General features: G+C 42.7%; 1 protein-coding gene and 1 pseudogene across 4 annotated transcripts in view; both read right to left on the minus strand.

The window, feature by feature from the left end:
• Positions 1-1,960, minus strand: part of Mis18bp1 (MIS18 binding protein 1) — a 40,574-nt gene extending 38,614 nt beyond the window's left edge. For 2 of the 4 annotated variants that reach the window (XM_013154695.3, XM_013154693.3), the window contains exons 1-2: positions 1,571-1,960; positions 1,297-1,356 (exon numbers count right to left, since the gene is read on the minus strand). The gene's annotated coding sequence lies outside the window, so the exon portion shown is untranslated. Of the gene's footprint in view, positions 1-1,296 lie in introns of all 4 variants that reach the window. The other 2 variants (XM_063247113.1, XM_063247099.1) reach the window with 1 other exon arrangement.
• A 5,420-nt stretch (positions 1,961-7,380) lies between these two features.
• On the minus strand, positions 7,381-8,450 carry LOC100715893 (Y-box-binding protein 1-like; annotated as a pseudogene).
• Positions 8,451-11,669: the final 3,219 nt, after the last annotated feature.

An 11,669-nucleotide genomic window follows, 5' to 3' on the forward strand; every position in this document is an offset into this window, starting at 1 on the left:
ACAGCACAATAAGAGAGGTGAAACAGAATTCTAAGTTAACAGTCAAATAATACACAAGGGAGAAAAAGCATATATGACAAACAGCTAATATAAAAAATTTTCAGATATCTAATGAGTCAATTCTTAAAAACACAGAAAATGCCAAAGCAACCGATAGGCAATTAATATAAAAGTTCAATAAATTAGTCAAGTGAGACCCTACTTTATTAATAAATGAAGAAATGCAAATTAAAGCATTTTACTTACATATTAGTAAATATTAAACTCAAAGTATAGATCTGAATACCCTTAACTCAGAAATTACACTTCTAAATTATTTTCCTTACAGAGTATCTTCATAAGAATGCAAATATATATACAGTAATGTTAACTAATATTTTCTAAACAGTACCTACTATATGCTGGCCACTCTACAATCTTGCTGCAACTCTTAGGATTTAAGTAGTGTTATTGCTTCCAGTTTGAAGATAAGGCAACCAAGGTATAGACTGATTAAATGAGGTGTCCCAAGATCACACTAACAGCCAGAAAGAGCAGAAACCAAGTCCACCCTCAAAACTCAAGTTCTTTAACAACACCCAATATAATAATCTACTACTACACAGAAGTTCATACTACAGCACTGGGGAAATCAGAAAACTATCTAGATGTCCACCAATAAAGGGTCAACATAAATTCTACATCTATAAAACCCAATTCTATGTATTCAACAAAAAGATGTATAGATATTAAAATGCAAAAGTCCTAGAAAAATTAAATTTAAAAAGAAAACAGAAAGCTGGGGCAGATGGGGCACATCTGCAACCCCAGCACTCTGGGAAACAGAGGATTTTAAACTCTGGCCCAGCTTAGGCAATTTAGTGATTAAGGATGACCATATCTCAAATTTAAAAGGGGAAGGCTGAGGGGGTGGGTCAATGTGAAAACTATGGGTTCAATCTCCAGTACATGCTCCACATCCGAAAAACGTATAGTTGCATTTCCATTAAAGAAATATAAACATCAAAATAGGGGAAAAATCTGGAAGACAATGCACCACTGTGCAGTGTCTACCAATGAAAGTTAGGGTGAAAGGGCTTTCCACTGTAATCCCAATACCTTTTTGCAACCGGCATGTAATTTAATCAGAAGAAAACATAAGCGGGAGAGTTCCACTGTTTCTATATCTGAGTCTTGAGTCCCAACGTGAAGAACTGAACCCTGAGGGCATACAATTTTCCTACCTGGCAATCATTCTAATGTAAGATTTTTTCCCACCTAGAATTGATTTTAGGAAAAAGAGACTAGAGAGCTCACCATTCAAACGAATCAGTGAATGTTCCGCTCCGTTGACAATTGCAGCAGCACCGCGAGGACCTGGTAAGCAAGCACCGAGGAACCGGTTATGAGTTCTAGAAAAGCCCAGGCAAGAGACAAGGGACAAGCGCGCCGAGCTGAAGGTCGGGGTCGCGCCCGGCAGCGCAGAGCTGGAAACCGGGAGCGGCGTGGGGGCCGGGGCGGTGAGTAGAGACAAGAGGACCAGTCACCGCAGGCCAGGATCGGCGGGCGGGGAGGGGACTGCAGCTCGTACCTCGGGTGAAGGGTGAGGCACACGGTGACCTTAGATGTCCAACTCCACTCTGTTATAGGAGGGCTGGGCGCCCCCGCGCTGGCGCCCGAGGCCTACAGGGCACGCCACGAGCTACACGCAGCACGTCGCGCGGGCCTCTCCTGACACAGTCAAGATTTCAAATCTCAAAGGCCCGCCCTGCTGCCAGCTCGGGATTGGCGCGCTCAGCAGTTGCGTCGCCACGCGTCTCGCCGCGACTCAAGGAAACCAGGAGCGCACTTTCGTGCCGCGTGGACAACGATATGTCCCTAGAACGGCTATCAAATCCGAATGGCCAAGAGTTGGGGGCACAACCTGACCTGCGGAGCTCATTCCGTTTTTACAGAGCGCGCGCCCATTCCGCGTTCCGCCACTCCCCCCAGAGTGCTCTGCGGCGGAAGAACCAATCACAGACGCGCAAGCGTGCCTAAAACTACTGCGGTTACTAAATTTGGCCCCTTGCGGCCACCCTCCTCCACTCCAAGCCTTGCTCTCAGAGATTCTCGTCTGAGGGTGTGATTTGCTTCGAGGTTGGGAAGAAATTTTTTTCTGAATTCGTCATATTTTCGAGACCGAGAAAGAACTTCTTGTTTTCAGGGGATAGTAGACTGAAGACAAAATTACACACGAACTTCATTTTTAGTTTGAGCTATTCTGGCAAAAAGAGTGTGGTTTTGTTTTGAGACAAACATTATGTATGTAGTTTAGGCTGGCCTTGAATTGCCAGGGATTCCCCCTGTTGCTGGGATTACAAGCGTGTGTAACTATTGTGGTTTGTTTTTTTTTTTTTTTAAAGAGACAGCATCTCCTGTTCCAAAAGCATTAATATCGACAACTATAGATTGCGATGCCTTTTTGACAGACTAGAACTGTGCCAGGCTTTAGAGTGGAACAAATTGATTCTACTCCAACAACTGTGCAATTCAGAGTCTCACTACACCGTCGCTATCTAGAAGCCTCGCGTACGACGCCTTATTTATGTCTTGAAAGTGAACGTGAATCCAGTACAGTCAGTGCTAAACCCTATTGAATGGGGAACCTGCACCATATGACCTTTAACTGCCCTCTTGTTCTCCCCAGTCAGCATTTGGAATAGAGAAGCCTTGTATATTTTTCATCTAAGAAAATTCCTAACCGGGGATTTAGCTCAGCAGCGAAAGTGTCTGCTTGGCAAACATGAGGTCGTGAGCTCAATCCCTGATGCCAAAAAACAAACAAAAAATTCCTCAATATCCCCAGAGTCATTTCACATTTCATAGTTAACTGGACTGGAAAGATTGCAGTGGGTTAAATTTTTGAAGTGGTTTTGCAGTCCACTTTTGGGAAATTCTGTATCTGCCACATTACATCACCATAGTAAATATTCCAACTCCAAAATATAAACGTAAAACATCCAAATGAATGAAAGTAAGGAAACGAAATCAGTTGGGAAAGGAAAGCAAATCTTCGTGGATAAAATGAGTTTTGTTGCCTTTACAGCATAATGAGAAAATGGCCATAGATTTGCGTCGTTTGTGGGCAAAATCAGACTTAAATTACAGGTTAAGCATCACGAATGAAACACACTTTGTAGGACAGAGAGGAACTCTGAAAAGATAGGCGCTCAGCTTCCTCAATTTGGAATTGAGGTGTGACAGATTTCTAAGAGAGTGGCTCATGCAATCGAACAAATAGGAACCTAGGGGGCTGGGGATTTAGCTCAGCGGCATAAGCACCTTCCTTGCCAGCAGGAGGTCGTGAGTTCGATCCCTGGTACCGATAAAAAGTTAAAAAGAAAAGAAAACAAATAGGAACCTAGAAACGTTAAAAGCAAACAATTGGAGACTTAAAAAAAAATTCCACTTCTGAGAAAATAACAAGTATGTTGCATGCTCTAGGATGAAGAGCAACCAGAATTTACATAAGGATGATTAATTATTTTCCAAGCAAGACTAGATAAAACAGTTTGTGGATAACAAATGCGATGGGAAAGCATGTTATTTATCAGCCCACTGGTATATCAATGCTGACATTGTGGAAGCTCTTTAAATTTGTCTTTGGGGAGCAATGAGCTGCTTCAGGCTCATGGCTGGTTACCTGGGATAACATGACCTATCCTAGTAGGCCTATAACTCAGAGAACACATACAGACCCAACTGAGGTCCAAAAAAAATGAAGAAGATATTGGGAGTATCACTGTGGGAGTTGCTGCCAAGGTATTTGAGACTACTTAACCTAGAGGAATATTCCCAGGACCATGATAAGTTGTAGCAGGACTAAGCATCATGTGTGTCAAGCATATGCTGTACTACTGATTATGCCCCCGGCTCCTATGTGACACTTTTAGGAGAATTGGAAAAATGTTATTTTTTTTCAGGGCCATGGTTCTCACTCAAGGATAATTTAGTCCTTGTAAAGGAGAATTGGCAGTGTCTGTGCACATTAGTGATTATCCCAATTAGGAAAGGTACTTCTAGCTTTTAGTGGGTAGAACACAGCCACTCAACATTCCTGAATGTACAAGATGGCCCCTCTGGTATAAAGATTATTGTCTGAAATGTCAGCCATGTCAAAGTTGAGAAATCCTTCTCTTGGTAGATGCTCCAAACTAGCCCCCATCCATCTGAGCTAGGTGCTCAGATTGATGCAAGACACAACTGTATAACCATTGCTGCCCTGTGTGGGTCTAGAAGGGATGAGAAGAGAGTGAATAAGGAAGGATTTAGTTACTTTTTTGTTGCTGGGACAAAACACTTGGCACTTGCAAGTTAAAGCAGGAAAGGTTTATGTTAGCTCACAGTTTGTAGAGGTTTTAGTCCCATAGTCAGTTAGTTCCAAGGCAGGCCAGCATGGCAGAGGAGGAAAAGTTCATGGCAGAACAGGCAGGAAGAAAAAAGTAAGCCTGATTTTCATCTTTCTTTTTATATTCCATCCAGGTTACAAGTCTATTGGTGCTACTCACAACTATGATGGGCCTTCTGTCCTCAGTAAATCCATTCAGCCACATCCTGAATGAAACTAATCCAACCGGGGCTAATCCAGTTTCCACATCCTTAATTCAATATGGTGCATCCATGATCCAGCCATTTTGGAAAAACCACTCCGATGAGCACATGGGGCTTGGAGGGAATATCTAGATATAAGCCATAACAGGTTATCCAGGAAGAGATTACCTGGGTATTGGAAGTCTCACTGCTTTGTGAAGGAGACAGTATATAGGCAGTCAGCCACACATTATAAGCTGTGATGAATCCTATCAAGCTGTGTCAGCTCAGATCCTCCAGGAGAATGGTGCTAAGACAGAGTGAGGAGTTGAAGTTTATTGGGAGATAGAACTCATGTGAAAGGTTAAAGGGTAGGATGAAGCACTGGGCCTGGTAAATCTTCGAGTTTGAAGCAGATCTGACATTTGAAAAAAAAAAAAAAAACAAGTTGAAAGAAAGTGATTTGAATGTGGGAAGTATATCAGTGTGTTAGCTTTCCCATTTTCTGGGCACAATACTCAACACAGTTTAAAGGAGGAGAGGTTTAATTTGGTTCATGGTGTTTGTCCACAGTTGGCTTCAAGGCAGAACCAGCATGGCAGAAGGCCATGGTAGAACAAAGCTGCTTAGTTCAGAACAGCCAGGAAATAAGCAGGAGAAGAGTATCAGAACTGAAGGGGTAAAGAACGAGACCTAGACCCCAAGGCCGTGCGTGTATCCATAACCCATCCAGACACATCTAAAAGTGCTCCCTCCATCCCCAAAACGGATCCAGAAACTAATCAAGTTGAAACTTCACCCTGACTGCCACAGTCAGCTTTCTGTAACTGGAAGGAAGCATCTGAAATACATAATTTAAGGGAGGAAGAATTTATTTTAGCTCATAGTTTCAGAGGTTTCAGTCCATAGTTGGCTCCAAGACAGAAACATGGTGGAAAGGAATGGCAGAGGAAAGCTGCTCAGCCATGGCAGCTAGGAGGGAGCAAAGAGATCTGGAAGCCACCAGAGAGATATATACCCTCCAAAGACATGACCCACTGACCCACCTCCTCCAGTTGGGCCCCACTTACTAGCTCATTCAGCTAGGAACTCATTGGGAACTTCTCAGCGGATTCATCCATTGATGAGGCTTGTATCCTCACTGTCCACTCACCTTCCAGATCCCTTACCTGGGAACTTATTGGACTTTTGAGAGTTCTTTTAGATCTAAACCAGAACAGGAAGGATAAGGTTACAATGCAAATCTGACAGCCTTGGCTGACCTAGTCGGCAGATTTGTGGTAGTCCATCAGAGGAGTTCTACTTTGGGCAGAAATGTCCAGACCATGGTATCTGGTAGGCTAGAGGGTTCCTGGGAAAAAGCATAGCCTTAAATCAAAGGTTTTTACAGATCCCAAAGGCAGTGCAGCTAGCTGCATGCCCAGCAGCTCAGAGACATTCTTTTACAAAAAGAGATCAGAATTTCTATGCCTGCCACAGAGAAAACTTAAAAGCTCATAGTGCAAGTATTTTACTTTCAGTAGCTTTCAACTTATTTTTACTGCAACTCACAGTAGAAATGTTGTACCTTATAACCTAATAAGCAAATAAAAAGTTACTTTTAGTGCACTAAAATGAAAATTTTAAAAAGTTTATCAAAAAAAAAAAGTTTATCATGGCTCTACGAAATGTGTGCTGTTTTCTAATTCCTTTTTGTAATGCTTGTATGCTTTAACATGCTTTTTAAAAATGCTTTTAGTACAATGTATTTTCATATTTCTGTGTGGGTGGCTTTTCTTTCTTTCTTTTTTTTTTTTTTTTTTTTTTTGTCTTTCTTTTTTACCAGTACCAGGGATCAAACTCACGACTGCCTGCTTACAAGGCAGGTGCTTATGCCGCTGAGCTGAATCCCCAGGCCCTGGCTTTTCATTTTAAATAGAGTAAGCTAAATTCACTGGGAATAAAATAAAAATAAATAAAAAATAAATTCAAAGGGAATAAAATACCCATTTAAAATGCACAGTTCCCTGGAGAAAGGAAAGGAAACTATGGTCACTGGGTTGCTGGTTGCTGTTTGGGTGGTCTAGGGAGGAAGAAGTTGACACAGTGGGTGGCAGTGGTTGTGTGCCTCACAGATGCCAGAAGTCCCCGTGTGGAGAAGAGATTGTTCACAGTCTAAGCAGGTAACTCGCATCGAGAACCTGCCTGTTACAATGGAAAGTCCTTATAAGGAGTGACAGATGCGTAGCTTTTCTGAATGTGCAACTTTTGTTCTGGTTTATTTCTCCATTTACTATATGCATCCATGGAAGGCATGTAGTAGTAGGTCTTTCTGGGAAGAAACAAAGAAATTTGAAAAGCAATTAACAGAGCTGAAATAACGGCTCTGTTTTATACCAGTTATATACAAGGATCCTACAAATCTCAAAGACTCCAAAGTTTGTAACATCAAAATTATGAATAAAATTACCTAAGGTTTACTACCAATAAATTCACTTTATTTTTTTTTATTATTTAGACCTTTAATAACAGTTGCCTGCAGTTTGTTGATTTTTTTTGAAAAAATCAAGTTGTAAACTTTTATTGCAAATTAAAATGAAGCTCTTAAAAATCTCAACTTGACCAGATATGAAACAATTAAAAAACCTGTAAAAGTGTATTGAGAAATACCAGACTTTTTAAAAAACACGTTTGCTATTACCAAAAAGAGACATCTTTAGGTAAAAATAATAAAAACCTCATGCTGTATAGATAATGCAAATAGTTCTAGTTATCTGGTCAACAGGCAAAAAGCAAGCACTTAAGATCTTCAGTTCCAATCTTTTGTCCATTTCTTATTGCTGGAATTTCCTATTTGTTTCTTCTTGCTGGATGACTAAACCGAATGATAGTGGAGATGTTAAGCTGGCATTTCTCAGCCCCGCCCTGCTCGGCCTGGGGAGCGGATGAATTTCTCAGCAGGTGGATGGGCTGCTTTTGTCTCTTTGCCATCATGTGGTTTAGGGTTTTGTGAGCGTCTGCGCTGATAATGGAGGTTGCCACAGTACCGAAGTTGAGGTGGCTGCTGACCTTGGGTCTCATCTCCTTGATTTTCCTTATCTTCTTCATTATTGTTTTCTCTAGGCTGACTTTGGCAAGGAGGGCCCCTGTGGAATAGTGGTCTACAGCCTCGGTACATATTTTGTCTCCTTAACCTCCTGCACCCTGGTTGTCTGCACTTGTCCTTGCACAGGAGGGCTGGAATACTGTGGTCTCCATACCCACAGGGTCTCCGTAGTAGAGCGGTGGGAACCTTCGCCTGCAGTGGGGCTGGCCTTGGGGAGCGTGTTCCCATCCCTCATTCTTTCCCAGTCTCACTATTCTGGTAATTCTGCTGGTAACTGCGTGGAGGACTCCTGCGACCTGGATAGCGTCTGTGATGGTCACGGTCTGGGGTATATTTACTGCCTTGAATCGGAGCTCCACCGGGGCCTGTAACGTTTGCTGCCTCCGCACCCTTTTCTCCTCCAACATCAGACTCCACAGTCTCCATCTCCTACCCTGCGAAGGCACTTCCTGGGGTTATTTTTCTTTATAGTAGTCTGGTGTACAAGTATATCTTCCTTGGTGTCATTCCTGTTGATGAAACCATGTTCATCAACATTGAACCATGGTTCTTACATTGAACCATTTTACTGCTCCCAAAACCTTTGTTGCATGACCGTCTTGTCCCTGCAGGTAGGCGCCCCCACGTGAGGCCGCCCTGGCTTCCCCCCTGTGCCGCAGCCTAGGTGCCCCTCCTCCCGGGTTATGATGGTAACTAGGCCGGTGGCGGTGGTGGGGCTCCTAGGACTCTCTGGGGTCTGCTCTCCCTTCCTGCTACCAGTCGATCTCAAATTCACTTTATAGTAAAAAATAATGAAGTAAAAATTCAGTGACATTTAGTACATTCGCAGTGGTCTGCACCACCTGTGAAACACTTTTATCCCCTACAAGAAAAGTTCATGCCCGGTAAGTAGTCATTTCCTCTCCCCATAGTCCTTGGCAGAGACCAGTCTGCGTCCTGCTTGCTTACCTTCTGTTTTGGGGTTTTCAGACAGTAAGTTGCAGTGTATTCCGGGCTGGCCTTGAAATCACTACCCCAAGTTGGTCTCCAATTTACTGCAGTCCTCCTGATGTAGGGGAAAGAAACTCCCAACCTGCTAGAGGTCTGGTACTGTGAGGGAGTTCCTAACCTCCACCATTTGCTTTCTTTTCTCTGCATTTTTTCCTTTTGAACCCCCCTCCTTGCCCAAATCTTACTCTTGAAAACTGTTGGAGTCCACTAGGAAGTGGCTCAGAGCAGGATTTAAATTGTACTAATTGGCTTTCTATGTTTATCTTCGTGTCTGTCCTAGGCTTAGGTCCCTTGCCTGGCTATCGGAGCTGATTCACAGTAAGTGAACCTCTATGAATCACTAGTCCTGGCTGAGGCCTGTAGTGGCCTGTGAGGCCAGAGATACCTCAAAGGGCAAGAGAAGGCCACAGCTGCGGACACCTGGCTCCAGCACTAATTAAATAAATAGAGACTGCAGCTGCAGGCATCGCACTCCTGCAGTCTCACGCCTACCATAAATGATATCATGGAGATAAGATGGTTCTCCTAAATTGACGTAATTTGCTACTTGGAGAAGTCTTTGAAGTGACTCCCAAGGTCCTGTTCATTTCCTGCGCTTTCCTCGGTTTCCCCACCCTTTGTTTTGGACCTAATAAATACGTGTGGTCTGGAGAAGTCTTTGTCTTAGCTCTCAGAGTCTTGAGCTCAGCTAAAGGGTTTTGACCCTCTTGGAGCCCAAGAACCATTCCACTTGTCTCATTTTTTTTTTTTTTTTAATCAGTACCAAGGATTGAACTCATGACCCCATGCTTGCTAGGAAGGCACTTATGCCACTGAACTAAATCTCCAACCCCCAACTTGTCTCATTTTATTTGAACCTCTGCTGTACACTCATTTGGGAGACCAGGACCTGATAGAAAACTTCACTTATTTTATGTCTTACAGATTATAGCTTGGATGCCTAGTTAGCAGTTAGACCTCAAACAGCGAGTGAACTTTGGCTAAATCCCCAAAAAGCCTCTTTGTCTCCCTTAATTGGCCATAAAAACTATGGAAAGGGAAACAAATGGGTTTATTTCAAGGCACCAGACTGCCTGCTTTCCCCATTCTGTGTCAGTTAACCAGCTGGGGAAGAAAGTCTTGAAACATTCCAAAGCAATGACAGTGCTGCCAAAGTGGTATCCATGGGAACCCCCTGACTGTGTGAACTCATACAGGGGTATATAGCAGAAGGGAATAAAGGAAGCCAGGCCAGCCAGCCAGTAGCTGGCAGTTTCAGTGGCAAAAGCTGATTGACCACTGCAGTTTGAAACAAACCTCACTTGTTTCTAAAATCTCAGTGTCCCATGGGTAAATTTCTTGAGCACACCATAATGATTTGAGTTCATGTTCTTTAAAATCGAAGAATGCATTTTAGGGACAACGAAGGTTAATAGAATATATTTATTGGGGGAAAGAAAACTTCTGTCTGAGAGAGAAATAGAAGGGGTCCCAAGTGGGTTACCAAGGACTCTGCATTTTCTACGGATTTTTATAGAGCAAATTCAAGATGTGATGGCCAGGTGGGTCCAAGGTGGGAAAAAAGTGGGAAATTGCAAGGAGGGCATGAGGTGGGACTGTGGTCAACCTATAAGTATGAGAGTATAATTAGTCAGGTCAAATTGATTAAATCAGAATCAAATGGGGAAGGATGACATGTAGACATAAATACATAATGGGTTTTTCCCGAAGGCATTGGATTAGTGGCTCTTTTGGCTTTCTCAGGCAATCCATACCTATTTATAATGTCAATGCCTGAGGTTTATTCTTAGGAAGTACATTGGGGCATTTGTTTTATCTTTTATCTTGAGGTCTGGCCCATAGCAGAGGTGTCTGTCTCCCTGACAGTTGCAAGGTATATTGTCTTTTGTGTTGACTCTTTGGAGGGCCTAGCCCTATTTGACTGCCTATGATATTATTATCTAATTTAGCTGCCTATAACACTCCTGCCTCAGCCTCCTAAGTGCTGGGACTATAGGTTTGTGCCACTATGCTCAGCAGAACCAATGTGCTGTCTGTTTCTTTTTATTGAGATCCTTGTTATAATTTGTGACCTTTTTGTCCAGTTTGCTTCACTTAGAATTTTTTTGAGGTTCATACACATGTATCAGTATTTTACTTCTTTTTATGTCTGAGCAATATTGCATCATATGTATGCATCACAGTGGATTTATTAAATTGCCCAGCTATTAAGATGACCATACCTAATCTAATATTTGGCCTGGGGACAACTAGATGTTTTCTTTTTCTTTCTTTCTTTCTTTTTTTTTTTTTTTTTGTCTTTTTCGTTTTTGTTGGTACCAGGGATCGAACTCATGACTGCCTGCTTGCAAGGCAGGTGCTTATGCCGCTGAGCTAAATCCCCAGCCCCCTAGATGTTTTCAATAACCACCAGGAGTGAGGTTGGAAGTCCTTCCTGGTGAACAGAATTGCTAGTGTCTTTCTTCTTAAAGTTTCTCATTGTTAGGACAATTCAGCTAGCTTCTGGGTCATTTTTCATACCTGTGGTTTATACCAAAAAGCTCACAAGTGAGGTTTGGTAGCACATGCCTATAATCCCAGCACTTGGGAGTCTGAGGCACTTGAATTGCTGTGAGTTCAAACCCAGCTTGAACTATGTAGAGACCAGAGTTTTAACAGATATTAAAAGCTCACACTTGTTTTTCCACAGCCCTTGATGTCCAGTTTAAACAAATACCTGCTGAACTTTGGGTTTCCTCAGTTACCTGCTCACCACACCCATCTTCTGGACCTGGACCGTTCTGGAGGCTGTATAATTTGCTTTAGAATGTTCCAAGTGTCTGTGTTCAAACATATTCATGAGGGAGTAGCCCTTCCTTGCTAGCAAATAAACCATGGGACACTGCCAAATGACGGGTTTGCCATCCGAGAGGACAGTCTGAGTAAGGTTCTCTGGTAGCATAGCTCTGATGCCATCTTGTGGTTAAATGGATGCTGTAGGTTGGAGCCTTTTATTCTAGTCCGGCTTGTTGCCTGCTGCCGTCTTTGCTCAAAAACAACTCCC

Source organism: Cavia porcellus, unplaced genomic scaffold, assembly GCF_034190915.1.
Source record: "Cavia porcellus strain 051 isolate PalLab524CR breed Dunkin Hartley unplaced genomic scaffold, mCavPor4.1 scaffold_1, whole genome shotgun sequence".
In the NCBI taxonomy this organism is placed as follows: domain Eukaryota; kingdom Metazoa; phylum Chordata; class Mammalia; order Rodentia; family Caviidae; genus Cavia; species Cavia porcellus.